The following is a 12,577-nucleotide window of genomic DNA, read 5'->3' as shown; positions in this document are numbered from 1 at the left end:
CTAATTCAAAGGTCTCCCAAACAGTCAGGAATTCAAATCCTAAAACACATTAAAAAGTGTAAAGTCCTAGGCTTTTAAAAGGGCCATGGGCATAAAGGAGAAGGATCCCCTACGATGGGCATACCCTCCTTACAGTGGCGACTCCACTGGGGACTTAGAGGTTACAAGACTAGTTCTTAGTTATGGTTCAAGGTTTCCAACACTAGGTTACATATGGGTTGTAATGAGAACTAACTTGAATAATCTCTAGTTAAAGAGAAGGACTTGAACGCATAATATCTTCCTTTTTCACAAAAGTAAAAGCCAAACAAGCAACATTTCATGATGCATAATCATAGCACACTTTAACCATTGGGGATTGACTCATTGACTAGGGGTTGCCAACACAACGCTTCTATCCCGAAATCACTAACAATCATCTCACCCATATCGCCAACGAAATGTTGGGAGGGATTGGCACTCATTTGATGAGTATTTATGTTGTTTTTACCTTCTTTTCATAGCTTTCTTTCTTAATAAATGCTTAGTTTTATGCATTTTTCTTTATTTCCCTTTTCTCTCTTGTTTTATGTTTTTATGGTTCTTCTTGTGTTTTCTCCTTTATTTCTCCTCTTTTTGTGGTTGTAGGTATTGTACGAGGTTCAGGTCTCGATATTGGTGGTTTTCTAAGTTGGAAGATGCTTTTGGAGTAAGCCCATAGCATTGGAAAAGCTCAAGATGCAAGGAAGTGGATGCTCCAAGTTCTAGCTCTTGCACTCTCAAGCCGTGCTCTCATGAAATATGGTGTTGAACCCACCGTGGAGGCCCTTGGAAACTGCCACCCCCAATGTTCATCAAGTTGAGTGCGCGAAGACCCATTTGCGAATGCACGAAACAGCGAAAAAGTCGAAGAAACCCAGAAGAGCGCGGGCGCGCAACCAACAAGCGCGGGCGTGCAGGCCCCTTGTGCGAGCGCGCACCTCTGCACGCGCGAGCGCTCTTCCTTGTTTCCGGCTTCGCTCGATTTCGTTTTCCGCGCCTCCTATAATTACCTTTTGACAACCGATTGTTGTAAGAAGTTTTAGACATAATTTTGATCATAATTTTAGCTTAGTTGAGAGTTTCTCTCTCTAGTTTTAGGGTTAGTTTAGGAGTAGATTTAGAGAGAGAAATTGAGATATTTCAATGGTGATTTGAGAGATTCATGATACAAGGGTGACAATTGTGTTGAAGATCTTCTCTATTATCAATGAGCATTTCTAACTCTATCTCTTTTTATGGCTTGGTTTAATTAATTTCATGTTTGTTTGATTTGATTTTGATGTTTGATTCTTGATTAGAGTAATTGTTTTTCATATTTTGTTGATTCTTGATTTCTTCAGTTGCTTGTTAATTAGACAATGATTCTTGAGTAGTTGTTTGGCTAGGGATTGTGTGAAATTTGTATAATTGATTGATTGTGATTAATTTGGGAATTGTGTTGATTGATTGTTGAGATTAAAGTGATTAATGAATGTTTGCATGTGTGTAATTTGATTAGGCCTTGAGAATTATGCTAGATTGCATTGTGATTTCTAATGATACGACCCATTGATTTAGGAATTGCAATTGTCGATTGGTTTAGATTGTGATTCTCCTAGTTTGTTATTCGTAGGGACCACTAGCTTAACGATTAGGAGATAACTCTTTGATTCTGATTAATAACTCTTGTCATTAGTCTTCACAACCATTGATTAGCATGTTTTTCCCAAGTTGTTGTAATTGTCATGATTGCTTGTTGATCCCCATTCCCTAGTGTTTTATTTGTTTGATTCTTTGTTTTGTTAGTTGATTAGTCTTGGTTACTCTATTCTTTACCCTCGACTTCGACCTAGCTTAGGCGCCCAATTGAAAGCACTTGAACATAACCGTTCCTTTGGGTTCGACCCTTGACTTACCTCTATACTTGTATTTAGGTTTGTTAAGTGTTTATAAATTTTTTTTGGCTTGGGGAGGATTAGTCAACGACCTAGTTTTTCCCTCGTCAAAATGGCGTCGTTGCCAGGGAATGGTGTCTATGTTTGAGGGTTTTTTATTGCTTGAGTCTAGGTCTTTTGTATATACTTTTCTTTTATTTGATTTTTGCTTATTTTGAAAAAAAAATGGCATGTCTCTCATTTCCTCAATATGACAATAAGCCTTTTTGTGAATATTTCAATATACTTGAGGGATTTCTTGATTATAATTGTTGTAATCTTTGGGAGGCTTGTGAGATTTGTTATTTTAGTTTGAATAAGCAAACTAGGGATGAAGTTGAATGCATGCATAATGGTGAATTTAGAGCATTGGCAATTGATGATGCTTGGAATTTTTATGTTTGGTTTGCTTGGGATGTTTATAATAGGGGTAATCATGTTATAAATCTTGATGTGCAATGTCTTGATTCTTCTAATATTTGCATGAATTCCCATGAATTGTCATATGATCCCATGATTGAACCTAGAACAAATGATTTCAACTCTATTTCCCCTTTTGTTCATGATGATGAGGTGCATGCTCAAGTTGATGCTAATGGTGTGTTTCAATTTCTTCATTATTTACCATGCCTTCTTATGATGTGCTTCGTTCCCTTGATGAAGAATCTCATATGCTTGATTGTGCCCCCACTCCCCAACGTGATGCATATGCTCATGATCTTAATGTTAATTCTTCTAATCTTGGTTGTAATTCTTCTTCTCTTATTGAGCCTCAACCTTCTACACCTTTTGAATCTCTTATTGCTATTTTTGAAACTGAAATTAGGCAGATTGAGCTTAGTAATGAGCTTGGGCCTAGCAAGGAGTCGATTCTTAATTTTATGAAAAGTCAATTAGAGATGATGAAAAAGAGTGATGAGCGTTTTGAGGAGGAAAGAAAGAGACGTGGAGAGCTTGAGAGCCAATTGTCATCTTTGATGCTTATTTATGAAAATGCTAAATCTAATGTGTATTTTGAGGATGATGATGATGATGATTTTGAGCAACCAAGAGAGTGTCAGGATCCTATTAAAGAGCATTTGAGTGACGGTGAAGGAGTTGAGAATGAAGAGAGTGTTGAATTTGAAAATCCCAACCCCATCTCCCATCTTGATGAGTCTCAAGTGCATGATTGTGATTCTTCTATCCATGAGTATTTAGACTCGTTTGAGGTTATGTCCAATGTGTTTTTTGAGAGTCAAAGGAAAACTCATAGCCTTTTGAATGAGTTCATTGAGGATGCTTCATGGGAGAGAGATGAGTTTGAAATGAATTTACATCCATTCATGCATGGTTTTGAGACTTTAATTTGGGCTTTAAGGATGTTGAGGGAGTTGTTGTTCATTGTTGTGATGGAGGGGATTATGTAGTTCCTCTTAGAAGTTGGATGTTTGAGGGAGATGGAGATTATGAGTGTTCTTCTTTTGAGGATTCTATGATTGATTTTCATGCTCTTATTAGTGATTTGAGGCATGGTGGTGAAAAAGAGTTCATTTGTGAGACCATTGTCCCTACTCCCTCATCTCATGTCCTTTTTTCAAGAAAATTTAACCATATCCCCTACTTTCCTATGTCCCTTCCTTCTTTTGTCAAAAAGCCTATTGGAGACTCTCCTTCTATTTGTGATATTTAAGCTCCCCACTCATCTATTATTGAGGAAAAGGGTGATTATGCCACCCAAAATATTTTGAGGAGAGTTTGCATTATTTTGATTCTTCTTCTTCTTCTTCTTCTTCTTCTTCTTCTTCTTCTTCTTCTTCTTCTTATTTTGTTGAATTTTCCTTTGATTTTTCTTCTTTTTCTTTGCATCTCTCTTCTCATAGGTGTGCACTAAGCTTGTTGCATGCCTTCATTTTGTCATGTGCATACTTACTTTCTTATGAAATGTGTAGTAGTGCATTTGACAAGCTCTTGCGTTCGTTGCAATACTATTTACTAGAGCGGTCAAGCTTGGACCTTAAGCAAGCCTTTCTCGGGAAGTAACCCGTGTTCTATTGCTTTCATTTTCTTTTCTTTTTAGAATATATTTTCTCTCATGGAAATGTTTGTGTGCCTTTTGCTAGGTACATAACTGGATATACTTTGGTGCATTGCTTCGGATCAAGAATCAAGGAAGTTTGGCACCACAATTGCTAGCATATGGAAAACAAGATTCAATTCTAGAGGAAATTGACTTTGAAAGGTACAAGTTGGGTCATTTGCGGGTATTTACACCCACCTATATCCGGTAATATCTTTCCTTGTTCTTTCTCTTTTGGTTGGTGACTTGTTGGACATGTGTTGGTATTGTTGGTTTGATTTCTTTCTCTTCCCCTCCCATGGATTACTTGATTTATGTTTGAGCATGTTGTCACATTCAAGCTTGGGGGAGGGTATTCTATCATGTTTGGTAGGATTTTGATTCATCTATATATGCCATGCAAATTTGTATATGCAGTTCCATGTTCTTTTATTTTGAAAAACTCCAAAAAGATTTTTGCTTCTTTCAAGGCAAATTCGCATTGTGTTTTATTTGTTCTTGCTTTACATAATACTTTTGGACTTGTGTAGATGAATTCTTTTCTTCTTAAACGGTAATGGTGTGCACGGTTTGAGAGTATGTTTGGTTGATTCTAGGATAGAGTATGCTAAGGTAGTGTCTTTAGAACTTTTGGGACCTTAAAGCCGGATTCTAATTGTTTGTGGTAAGAAGGTGTTGCTCCCTTTGGTGAATTTGAAACTAAAAGTGAGTTATTGCTACAACCATGTGAGATTTCATTCTTTTCTAACCTTCTACATATTTTGCATGAGCGGCACATGGATCCTTGACTATTGTATGCTTTACCTAGAACTTGACTCTCATCTCCCGAGATCGCGACCGAGCCATTTAGGAAGGACAAAGGCATCTCTTCGGGGTGGTAATTTTTCCTTTTCTAGGATAGTTTTCTTTTCTTTATTTTGGGTTTTAATTTGCCTACCTGCTAACCATTTGAGCCATAAACCTTCCTTTTAAGCCATATCTTTAGATTTTGAGCCTTTTGTTTCATTCTTGTTTCCATTCTTGGTTTTTGTGAAGCAATTGATCATTATTGTTGGAGATTTTGGTGGATGAGTTTGATTATCGGTTCTTATAATGTAAGCAAGTTTGTTTTGTAAATATTTTGTGAATAAAGGCAAATGCCAAGTTGAAAAAGCATCCATAGTTAAAAGAGGCGAGGACATTGCAATAAAGTGAAAAAATTGAAAAAAAAATGAAAAAACGAGAAAAAGCAAAGCACATTCCAATGCTTTGGAAAAAGTGAATTAAAAAAATGTGAAAAATGAAATATCCAAAAATATTTTGATGTAAGTGTTTTTCTCCCTATTTTGAGCATTGAGGACAATGCTCCATTTAAGCTTAGGGGGAAGCGTTCTTACGCTTTTTGTATATATGTTTGTGATTTTGGCTTTGAATAAGCTTGGGGGTGTTGGTATTTTTGTTTGGTGATTACTTTGTTATGTTGTTGAGGATTAATCACCTTTTGCTTCACAATTTAGGTATACCACCAAATTTCAAATTTTAGCCTTCCTTCACCCTTTTTGCCCTTACATTACAACCCTTTTCAAGATCTTTTGACCTTTTTGGTTGAGTCACAAGTCGGTGGAGGGAGATGGGAGTCAAGCCTATAGAGCGGTTTGCATAGTCAAGATGTCGAGTAGCCTTGTAAATCTCTTCTTTTTCGATTCCTTTGAGGAATCATTGAGATGCTCACTAGAGGTGGAATTGAAACTAGTAGGGAGAATGCGGTAAGATTATTTGGGATGAAGGTGAATTGTGTCTCATTAGTTCTCTATGCTTAGCATATTTTATGTTTCAGTCAACCTTGGATATCTTGAAACGTGCACTCCCTTATTTGCTTAGAAAGAATTGCATCCATTTGTGCTTGTTCATTTGCAAAAGTCCATTCATGAACATTTGTTTTCTTTTCTTTTCTTTTAATTTATATATCATGCTTTGCCTTGGTTGCTTGGTTTGAGAGAGTTGTGGGTTAACCTCTTAGGAAACTCTCACGAGACCTCACTCGTCCTCATAGGCGACTTTGGGGTTTTAAGGGCTTGTTGTAGCTAAAAACAACCGTGATTCCTACGAGAGTGAGTTAGTGTATATTTTTGTCTCCTCTCTTTTTCTTTTGTTTGTTTGAATAAGCTCATCATTTTTCCCTTACTTGTTTTGGTTTTGCTTGAGGCGAGCAAAAGTTAAGCTTGGGAGCATTTGATGAGTATTTATGTTGTTTTTACCTACTTTTCATAGCTTTCTTTCTTAATAAATGCTTAGTTTTATGCATTTTCTCTTTAGTTCCCTTTTCTCTCTTGTTTTATGTTTTTATGGTTCTTCTTGTGTTTTCTCCTTTATTTCTCCTCTTTTTGTGGTTGTAGGTATTGTACGAGGTTCGAGTCTCGATATTGGTGGTTTTCTAAGTCGGAAGCTGCTTTTGGAGTAAGCCCATAGCATTGGGAAAGCTCAAGATGCAAGGAAGTGGATGCTCCAAGTTCTAGCTCTTGCGCTCTCAAGCCGTGCTCTCATGAAATATGGTGTTGAACCCACCGTGGAGGCCCTTGGAAACTGCCACCCCCAATGTTCATCAAGTGGAGCGCACGAAGACCCATTTGCGAACGCACGAAACAGCGAAGAAGTCGAAGAAACCCAGAAAAGCGCAGGCGCGCAACCCATGCTGCCCAGCCGCACGGGTGCGCATGCCCTGTGCACGGGCGCTCTTCCATGTTTTCGGCTTCACTCGATTTCGTTTTCCGCGCCTCCTATAAATACCTTTTGACAACCGATTTTTGTAAGAAGTTTTAGATATAATTTTGATCATAATTTTAGCTTAGTTGAGAGTGAAGGAGTTATGTCTTCGATAAGTGCAATTACTAGATATATCAAGGATCACGATTATGGAGATAATTAGTTCATTCTATAGGGTCGTCAATGTTAATTTGGTGCTAGATATGACAATTGATCTTTGGGCTAGCTTAATGGCCCAAATGGCCTTATAGAGTGGATCCTACAAGGTCACACATAAGAGTATTGGGTTAAACAAGTTAGAGGCCTATTTTGGGCCTCATGAGTTCATGACATACCATGTTGATAATTGGGCTTGGATAGTTAGAAGAGTCTGTGGGTTTTGGACTTGACATGGTTTTATTTCTAGATATGATCTATAAATATAAACCATGCCTAGGGTTGCATGAGATAATAATTGACATACAGTGAATTGTCACACAAGCAACCAAGCTTCCCAAAACCCTAACTCTCTCTCTCTCTCTACTTGGCCCTCTCTCTCTTCTCCCTGTCCGTACGGCCCTCCACCCCGGGAGGCGCGTGTGGTGGCGCGTGGGTGGTGTTGTGGTGTGTTCGTGGCTCAAATCTCCGTTGAAGGTTGATTGAAGTGTTCAGTCACAACAAACTAGCATTAGTGGAGGTTTAATCCGTGCTCGTGGACTAAGTAGAGGAATCACACGCGGGGTTCTTGTTCTCCTTATTGTTCTTGTTCGATCACTAGTGGAATCACGCTTCAAAGGTATAATTCTTACTTCTTTATGTGTTATGCAAGAGATCCTTGGTATACGTGCTTTATGAAAATGATTTATATATTTTCCGCAATTTAGTACCTATAATCTCCTACAGTGGTATCAGTTAGCCTCTTGCAATTACATATATTGAGTATTGATTCTTTGATAATCCATAATTTTAATTCAATTAGGAGGGAGAATAATTTAATTATGGGTCAATTATTATATTAAATGTGATTTAACAATATAGAATCATTAAAATTTGTTTAATTTGCTCCATATTAGCCTTAATTTGATCCAAAAATTGCCCTAATTAATTCGAAAATATTCGAACCCCCCACCCTATTTTTTCGAAAATTTCGAAATCATAAACCCTAATTTGTGAAATTTGTGTTTTTTGATTTAATTCGATAGTTATGTATTTAATGAATTTAATCTATTTGATTTCATGTTAAATTATGAATTTTTCATGATCAAATTATTTAATTTAAAAGTTAAATTGAATTGGGATTAAATTCATGAAGAACCCTAATTTTGAAATTGAATATGATTTAATTTTAAAATTAGAAGGACCACACTAATTTAGTTTTAATAAAAATGTTTTGTTTTAAATTAAAAAAAAAAGGAAATTTAGGTGCGGCAGCTGCGGCTGGGTGGCGCAACCACGGCGACTGCCGCACTGGCGGTGGTCCAGGAGGGAGGGCAGGCTGGGCAGGGGTCGAACAGGGGCAGCGCAGCAGTGCACCACCTTGTTGCGTGTGCTGCTGCTGCTGTCCTTGCGTCGCTGCAGGGTAGCGTACACCGCAAGGTGTACGACCACCGTGGCTGGCTTCAGCTGGCCACACCATGGTGGCTGGCGCGTTTTTCAAAAAAAAATTAATTTTAAATAAAAAAAAAATCAGATTTCAAAATTAAAATTAAAAAGATAAGTTCTGATTTTGAAAAGATAATTAACAAAGTTAAAGTTGTTATTTTTTTTAAGTTTGGATAATTATGGAGCAAAAGATTCTATATGGATAATAATTGATTAAATAATGTGATTATCCCATAATTATTTTAGGATATTAATTGATTTAAAATATGTGATTGGAAAGTAATTAGGATAGAATCTCCTAAATTAGTTAGGATAATCATGGAAAATAAATATGATTTATCTTCCTAATTAAAATAAGATTTGATTCTATCTCATACCTAAATTAAAGTATATGATATTTTATAATTGGTTATGAATATTATATGATATTATCTAATTACAGTAATTAATTAAAATATGAGATCACTACTACATAAACGAGCTAATGCAACCCCTAAAAACCGTTACAATAGGGCAAAAAACCGTTGTTATAGACCTATTGCAACGGTTAAAGGACCGTAGCATTTGCGGCCATTGCATTAGGTTTAATGCAACGGTTCATTTTACCTGACGCAACGGTCTTATACCATCAACCATGGACCGTTGCATCAGGGCTTAAAGCAACGGTTGATAAAACCTAATGCAACAGTTCTTTAGAAATCCTACAGACCGTTGCAACAGACCTAATGCAATGGTCTTTTAGTTCTAGTGCAACACCCATTACTTTCTATAGAATCGTTGCATTATTATTATTATTATTATTATTATTATTATCATTATTATTATTATTATTATTATTATTATTATTGTTATTATTATTATTATTATTATTTAATGCTCGTAGTAAATAAAAAAGTTAATAAAACTACAAAGAACAAATAATGTAAACAAAATTATATAACAACCACTTTATTTTTCCTCTAGAAATATGTATATATATATATATATATATATACATTAAGTAATTTTACATTGATATTTGACTTTGCAAATAATTCCATAAAATAATAATAATAATAATAATAATAATATTGTCACAATAATCCCATCACCATTCTTCCTCCTCGATATACATCATGTTGTTCATCATCATATCACCATGTACCTATATATATAAAACAAACAACTAAATTACATTAGAGAATAATATATATCATTTAATCACATCACTCTACATTAAAAAAAAAAGTTAGTTTAAATTCTTATTAGATAAATTTGTTAGAAAAAGTAATAATACATATTTGTCATAATACAATAATATGGTAATACTACATATTAAATAGAACCAAAAACCCAAAAATAACATTTAAATTTAGAAACACCCATAAATAATAATCTAAAAACTAGATGAGCAAATTAAATAAAATCCCCAAGAGAAAAATAATCTAAAAACATAATTAATAGAAGTAGAAGAATTTAATGAAATAATAAGGACTTGAAAAGAACTATATATCATGACCAACATAAATTAACTATAAAATTATTCAATACAACAAGGCATTAGCTAAATAATCATTGATTTGTAATAGCTAATTATAAACAAAAATTAAGTAAAATTGTACTACACACATTAATTAATACTTCATATATGAAAAATTTAAAGAAATAAAATTCACATAACAAAAACTTACAAAGAAGATGATAATGGAAATTATTAAAGCTTGATGTTGGAAGTTTGGAACTTGAAGAGAGAGAGAGTGAGAGACAAGATAGATATAGAGAGAGAAAGAGAGTAGAGGATAAACATTAAGAGTATGTACATGGTAAGAATTTATTTCAAAAATAATGATGTCCCGCCGATTTACGATTTCAAATTTTCGAAAAATGATGGGAGCGGGAAACAAGGCGCGTTTTTGAATTTTCACATTTTAACACCTAGTGCAATGGTCATTTTTGGACCGTTGCAGTAGCCTAAAATTCCGTTGCATTTGATAGGCTGATGCAACGGTTATGTTAGGACCGTTGTAATAGCCTACAAATACGTTGCATTAGCTTTATCCGTTGCTTTGACCCGTTGCATTAACTATCACCATTGCATCAGACCGTTGTACTAGTTTTAACCGTTGCATTTGACCATTGTTTTTGCTCGTTTATGTTGTAGTGGATATTTAGGAGCCATGTTTCCTTAATTGTGAACATTCGATGTTGTAGTTTAGGAAAGCATGATGAGTGATTTATTATATGGCATTCTATAATATATGATGTTATTTATTGCTATATAGACTAGTATGACCCATAGATTTTAAATACGATCTGCGCATCGTGATGTATTTTTGTAATCTAAATACGGTCTACGTACCGTTAAGTATTTTTGTAATTTATTTTATTTTATTTAGAATAGAATAGTATTACAGGTTGCAGTTAATCCAAGAAATCCATGGAGTGAAGGCCCAAAGGAGCAAGATGGATGAGATCCATGAAGGTTCAAGTGGGAGCTTTTTGCTTTATTAGTTTTCTTAGGATTAAGGGGTCATACTATGTCATGTTTATGCATTAGTAGATTATGCATGTTAGATTTTATTTATGTTGCTTGATGATGCGCTAGAGTTCACTAAGTAATCACAACATAATAAATCTAGGTCCCGGTAATATTGAGGTAGCTTTTCCAATCAAAAACCTTCGATATTTATGATGGGTCATGCCAAAGAAGGGTGTCATATTATATCTTAGGGGAGTAGGGGTAAAAAAAATTTTACATTTTTATTTGGTTATACTCAACAAGGTTACCTAAAGAGTTTAGAACCTTGAAGCTAAGGGTAATAATTAAACATGTGATGGGTAATTATTCAACCAAGAATTTGATGTGTGTCATAAATGGCACACATTTGATGAGCATTTAGGTCCTTTCTATTCTCTTTTCATAGCTTTCATGCTTAATAAGTGCTTAGTTTTATGCTTTGTTGCTTAGTTTTACCTTTCTTCTCTTATTTTGTAGCTTTTGTGCTTTTCGTTGGTTTTCTAGCCTTTTCTTCTTTATTTGCTCTATTTTCGTGGTTGTAGGTATTGGAAGAGGTTCGGGTCGTGATTTTGGTGATCCACTATGGTGGAAGAAGCTTTAGGATCAAGTTCATGGAGTTTGGGAAGCTCAAGATGCAAAGAAGTGGAAGTTCCAAGTCTTGGCTCTTCTCTTGTGCTCCCTTCAAAGGAAGTGTGTGCCCTCAATATTAAGCCTTAGCTACTGCCTACCTTGTCCTCCATCACCATCATAAATCATGTGTGCACCCCTTGAGCTTGAAGAGTTGAAGATTCGAAGAAACCCAGCTGAGTGCGGCCGCACGCGCAGAATGTGCGGGCGCACACGAAGGGTGTGCGGCCGCACACCATGGTTGTGCGGGCGCACATCATGGTGGTGCGGGCGCACATCCCCTGTTGTGTGGCCGCACCAACGTGGGTCTTTTTCGATCGGTTTTTGACGATTTTCTCTCTCTTCTTATACCTATTTGAACCCAATTTTTGTAGGAAGTTTTAATAATAGAATTAGATCATATTCTTAGCTTAGTTGAGAGCTTCTCTCTCTAGATTTAGGGGTTAGTTTTAGGAGTAGATTTTAGAGAGAGAAAGTGAAGAATTTCAATGGTGATTGAGAGATTGAAGATCCAATGGTGATAATTGTATTGGAGATCTACTCTATTATCAATGAGCATTTCTAAACTCTATCTCATTTATTGTTTTGTTTAGTATTCATGTTTAGATTGTTGATTTTGATTGGATTTTGATGATTTGATGATTAATGTTTGATTAGAGTATTTGTTCTTCTTTGATTGTTGATTACTTTAGTTGTTTGTTGAATTGATGATGTTGCTAGAGTAGTTGTTTGGTTAGGGATTTGGTGAAGTTTGTATAATGTAATGAATTGATGTAGATTGGGGATTTTGATGGAGTTGATGATGTGATTAAATTGGTTAATTGATTATGTGCATGTGTGTGTTTGATTTAGGCTTGATCACCCTTGTTATTCACACTAGATTGCATTGTAAGTTCACATTGATACGGACCATTGATTTGTGGCTTGCATTTACACGATTGAGGTGTCTTGTGATGTTTCCTAGCTAGAGTTTATCGTAGTTGACGCGAGTTAGACCTCTAGGAGAATAACTTGATATGCTCTTTTGGTTGCATAATTAATCTTCCCTCACATTGCTTGACTTAGTCAACTTCCTAAACCAATTTGCTTTGTTCATTGCTAATATAAGTGAATCCTAATCCCTAGCATTTTATTTGT

This window comes from Chenopodium album, chromosome 13 (assembly GCF_948465745.1).
Source record: "Chenopodium album chromosome 13, dcCheAlbu1.1, whole genome shotgun sequence".
NCBI lineage: Eukaryota > Viridiplantae > Streptophyta > Magnoliopsida > Caryophyllales > Amaranthaceae > Chenopodium > Chenopodium album.
Note: the sequence above shows the minus strand (reverse complement) of the source record.